Raw genomic sequence first — 6,000 nt, 5'->3', positions numbered from 1 at the left:
AAAAATCCTCTTTAGATCTCTTTCCCTTAGCAAAAACAGGTCCTCACGTAGGGCTCTTGTCAGAGTGAAATGGCATCACGAAGATTTTTGAAAAATGGGGAAAAGTTTTCAAATTAAAGATCCAAGAGTAATAAAAGATTGATAAACGTGACTATGTACAAATAATTTTTGAAAGGTAAAAACAATGCCACAAAGTAAAAAGGTAACTGGTACACTAGGAGAAAATGTTTGCAACACACATGACTGATAAAGGGCTATTCTCACCCACTTATTTTGAACTCTGAAACTGAAGAAGACCAAAACCTCAACAGAAAAAAATGAAGGGAATAGGTACGAACAGACAATTCACACAGAAGTACAAAAATGGTCTTTAAAATAAAGATGTTCAATCTCACTCATAATTAGAGAAATGAGAATTGAAACTACACTCATATACCACTTCTCACCAGATTGGCAAAAATTGGGAGGGAAAAAAAAAAAAAACTTGTGACAGTCCATTCTATTGGTAAGGCTGTGGGGAAACAGGTACTGTCATAGATTGCTAGGTACAAATCAAAATGAGGGGGTGCCTGGGTGGCTCAGTTGGGTAAGCATCTGCTTTTGGCTCAGGTCCTGATCCCAGGGTCCTGGGATCCAACCCCAGATCTGGCTCCCTGCTCAGCGGGGAGTCTGCTTCTCTCTGCCCTTCTACCCAGTCCCTGCTCCCCACCCCCGCTCATTCATTGTCTCTCTCTCTCTCAAATAAGTAAATAAAATCTTAAGAAAAAGAAAAGAAATCACAATCAGTACAACCTTTTAGAAGGGAATTTGGCAAAATCTGACAAAGTACTTACAGGCTTACCTTTTAGCCTAGCAGTGCCGCCCTGGGTGGGTCCCCAGAACATACGCCTCCACCAGGGTGAACCTAGCTGGGGACAAAGTTGTCCACAGCTGTATTGTGTATGGTTGCAAGATCAAACTCCCCCATACACAAGAGTGTTTGAATAACCCACGATACTTCCACGAAACAAAGGGCGTCACATGGTAAATACAATGCGGAAGATCTCCATGAACTGATAGGACGTGATTTCTAAGGCACATCGTTCAGTGAAAAAAGCAAGGCGCAGAAGAGCATTTATTGAGACCCTTCTAGAACAGTGGCATGAGGCGCTCCAGCGGAAACGAACTGGTGGAAGTTAAGAAAAGAGAAAGGAGGGGCACCTGGGTGGCTCAGTGGGTTAAAGCCTCTGCCTTCGGCTCAGGTCATGATCTCAGGGTCGTGGGATCGAGCTCCTCATATAGCTCCTCATCGGGCTCTCTGCTCAGCAGGGAGCCTGCTTCTCCTGTGTCTCTGCCTGTTTCTCCTGTGTCTCTGCCTGCTGCTCTGCCTACTTGTGATCTCTCTCTCTGTGTCAAATACATAAATAAAATCTTAAAAAAAAAATTTAAAAAGAGGCAGTAGACAATCGAGGCCAGATGACTTAGGGTCAAATACAAGGTCTACCACTCATTTGCTACATTCCCAATTTCTCTGGGCCTCAGTTTCTTTATCTGTAAAATGGGAATGACGCTAGTGCCTGCTTCTGAGTTTAGGTGAGGATTAAATGAGTTAATGTATATAAAACAATATCTGGTGCATAGTAAGCACTAAATAAACATTAGCTATTATTATTATTATTATTATCATTATTATTCAGGCAAGACACTTCCAATCTTCTGCCTTGAAAACAGAATCCTGGCTCTCACTTCATAGGAGGGTAAATTCTGGGGTTGGAAAGAGCTGGGTTGGAGAAGAGGGCTCATTTATTCTCTTTGCTCTTTTTCCTGGGGAAGGGGGAGATTATGCCCTTATTTTCTCCTATTGTATTTTGGTGAGCTTGGGGAAGGAGCAGAAGTGATACATCAGTTTATCCCCCAAGGAGCAGAAGTGATATATCAGTTTATCCCCCAAGGTTCCAGGAAGGATTTGTCAAGCAAAAGAGCAGTAGAAAGTCTTACTACTAAGGAGCTGAGGTGATCTGATGACATAAAAATTTAAATTATACATATTAAAAGCATCATAAGTAAAATCATAACATAAAAAATTAAAGATAAACAACCAAGTGTGGAAAGAACTTGCAACAAAGGTAGTACGGAAATAAAGACCTACTCCTGTAAGAACTCAGAGCTCCTGATCCAGGGAGTCACCACCCACACACGCTTTGGGCAGAGACTGAAAGCCTACAGGGGAGTGAGAAAGCCTTGTGGATGCATGGAGGTAGGATCTCTGCTTTTATTTATTTATTTATTTGTTTGACGGACAGAGATCACAAGTAGGCAGAGAAGCAGGCAGAGAGAGAGAGGAGGAAGCAGGCTCCCTGCCGAGCAGAGAGCCCGTGGGGCTCGATCCCAGAACCCTGGGATCATGACCCGAGCGGAAGGCAGAGGCTTTAACCCACTGAGCCACCCAGATGCCCCTCAGATGTGCTTTGATTGGAGGTTTTGGACCCAGAGAATGCGGATGCAGGCTAACTAGATGCAGAGCATCTTATGTGATTAGTTGGGGGGAGGGGAGGCAGATGTTTGGTTTTCTCAAGCTGATCCTGAGTTGGAAATTGGAAGGCGGAAGCTAAAAAATGGGGAAAGCAACAGTCATTGATCAAGTTCTGATGTTGTGGGCAGGTTACTAGAGAGGTTGTGGTTTGGTGGCCTGGATGGGCTGCTGCAGGGGCTCTGAGACAGAAGTCTATGGTCCCATGCAGTCTGACTGTTGTCTGTATTTACACTCAGTCTCCCAGTAAGTTAAGGTGTATAACATGTGAAGCTTATACAAAAGGGATAAGAAAAACCTAGATGTCTCCAAAAGATTAAACCATCAAAGGATACAAAGTATGATTTTTATATTTGTAATTAGAAGTAGCCAATTCAGTAGATTCAAATCACAGTTAAGTTTGGTTTATGCATATCCGATTGCAAACGCTCAAGAAAAAAAGAAAGCGGTTCACTCTCTTGTTCCCCGCAATGAGTGTGTGTCACAGGCAATGCAGACTTGGCATGGCTTTGTTTTCAAGAAACAAACTGTAGAATTAATTATGATGCACAGAGAAACACTGATAATGAGTAAGAGGAACTGATAATATCAGCTACAGACGATACAATTAATATTTTATGGATGATTTAAGACAGTGTTTTCAAACCATGGGTTATGATCCATTAGGGGGTTTGAGATCAATTTACAGGGCAATCAGTATTTTTTTTTTTAAATAGACTGATATAGAATAGAACAGAATATTGTCTTTTTGTCTTATCAGTTAACTTTTAGAACCCAACATTTGGGTAAAATGTGATACCAGTGTCAACACTGAAATAATTCAACCTCATAGGAGAAGTATGTAGGGATAAAACAAGATACTGTTTGTCTGAACAGAACTACATCAGGGGCACCTGGGTGGCTCAACATCACTAATCATTAAAGAAATGCAAATCAAAACCACAATAAAATACGACCTCACACTCATTAAGATGCCTACTAAAAAAAAGTATTCCCAGGGATATGGAGAAATTGGCTCCATTATGAAACATTGGTCGGGGGCACCTGGGTGGCTCAGTCCGTTAAGCAGCTGCCTTCAACTCAGGTAATGATCTCAGGGTCATGGGATGGGGCTTCTTGCTAAGCAGAGATCCTGCTTTTCCCTCTGCCTACTGTTTCCCCCTGCTGTGTTTTCTCTCTCTCTCTTTGACAAATAAATAAAATCTTTAAAGAAAAAAAACCGAAACGTTGGTGCGACTGAAAAACGATGCAGCCACTACAGAAAATGGTATAGCAGTACCTTAAAAAATTAAAAATGGAAAGCCGCATCACCCAGCAATCACACTTATGGATATATATCCTAAAGAATTGCAAGTAGGTTCTCAAAAAGACATTTGCACACCCATGTTTGTTTTTTTAAAGATTTTATTTATTTATTTATTTGACAGACAGAGATCACAAGTAGGCAGAGAGGCAAGGTGGGGGGCGGAGCAGGCTCCCCGCTGAGCAGAGAGCCCAAGACGGGGCTTGATTCTAGGGCCCTGAGACCAGGACCTGAGCCAAAGGCAGAGGCTGTAATGCACTGAGCCACTCAGGTGCCCCCACACCCATGTTTAATAGCAACATTATTTCACAACAGCTAAGAGGTGGAAGCATCCCAACTACGTATTGATAGATGAATGGATAAACAAACTGTGGTATATACAGGTAACAGAATACTTAGCCTTCAAAGGGAGGGAAATCCGGTCCTGTTACCATGTGGATGAACCTTAAGGACATTATGCTAAATGAGATAAGCCAGTCGCAAAAAGACAAATACTGAATGATTCCACCTACATGAGATATCTAAAGTAGTCAAATCCATAGAAACAGAAAGTAGAGTGGTTACAGGGATTAAAGGGAGGGGATATGGGTTCAATGGGTATAAAGTTTCATTGGGCAGGATGGAAAGGTTTTGGAGATCTGCTGCATAACACTGCGAATATACTTAACACTCCTGGACCATACAACAAAATGATGAAGACTAGATGGAAGAAAGGCAGGCAGGGACAAGCCCTCCCCCCTGCCCCCAACATGCCGGGAGAAAAACCAGCCTTAATTTTATACCATTCTGGAAGGAGCCCCCCCCACCCCTTTTCCCACCTAATAGATGACAAAAACCTGATTGGATGACACTAGCGGAGAAGGTTAATCAGATTAAAACCACCCACCAAAAAGCCCATAAAAACCCTTAGACTTAAAAAGTTTGATGGCTAGGGGCGCCTGGGTGGCTCAGTGGGTTGCTCCTCTGCCTTCCGCTCAGGTTAGCAGGGAGCCTGCTTCCCCCGCTCTGCCTGCTTGTGATCGCGCGCTCTCTCTCTGTCAAATAAATAAATAAAATCTTAAAAAAAAAAAAAAGCTTGGTGGCAACTTTTTTGGGTTGCCTCCCTGTTCAGGAGCTTTGTGCTTTTGTTGTTCAATAAACTTTACTATCAGGGCGCCTGGGTGGCTCAGTGGGTTAAAGCCTCTACCTTCAACTCAGGTCATGATCTCAGGGTCCTGGGATCGAGTCCCGCATCGGGCTCTCTGCTCGGCAGGGAGCCTGCTTCCTCCTCTCTCTGCCTTCCTCTCTGCCTACTTCTGATCTGTCTCTGTCAAAGGAATAAATAAAATTTTAATAAATAAATAAACTTTACTATCACTCAATGAACTTTGCTTTGCTGCCACCTCTCTGGTCTACCTCTTCATTCTTTAAAGCGGCTTGACCAAGAACCACAGGCACAAAAGGAGAAGAAATCCCGTGACAATAATAATGGCTAAGATGGAAAGTTTTATGTGTCTTTAGCACAATTAAAAATAAAATTTAGGGGCACAACTGGGTGGCTCAGGCAAAGCGTCTGCCTTCAGCTCAGGTCATGATCTCGGGGTGGTAGGATAGAGCCTCACATCCGGCTCCCTGCTCAGAGGAGAGTCTGCTTCTCCTTCTCCCTCAGTGCTCGCTCTCAAATAAAATTTTAAATAAAATTTAAAAGTGAATTACTTTAAGGTTTTATTTTTAAGTAATCTCTGCACCAAAGTGGGACTTGAACTCACCACCCTGAGCTCAAAAGTCACATGCTGTACTGACTGAGCCAGCTAGGTGCCCCTAAAAAACTATTTTAACTTAAAGAAGATTACCATTTGTTACTACCTTCCCAAAGCTTTTTAGTGATAATCTTAAATGTTGGTGAGACTTTAATGAGTAGTCTTACCGTTACTGGTAGAAGCATCTCTTACAAGAAAGCAGTTTGACAGTATCTTTCAAGAGACCTTGGGGCTCCTGGGTGGCTCAGTGGGTTAAGCCTCTGCCTTTGGCTCAGGTTATGATGCCAGGGTCCTGGGATCGAGCCCTGCATGGAGCTCTCTGCTCAGCAGGGAGCCTGCAACCCGCCCCCCACCCACTGCCTGCTGTTCTGCCTATTTGTGATCGTTCTCTCTGTCAAATAAATAAAATCTTTTTTAAAAAAAGAAAACTGAAAGTATTAACACCTTTC

This window comes from Mustela putorius, unplaced genomic scaffold (genome assembly GCF_011764305.1).
Source record: "Mustela putorius furo isolate JIRA1106 unplaced genomic scaffold, ASM1176430v1.1 tig00003909_pilon_pilon_pilon, whole genome shotgun sequence".
NCBI lineage: Eukaryota > Metazoa > Chordata > Mammalia > Carnivora > Mustelidae > Mustela > Mustela putorius.
This window is presented reverse-complemented; position numbering follows the sequence as displayed.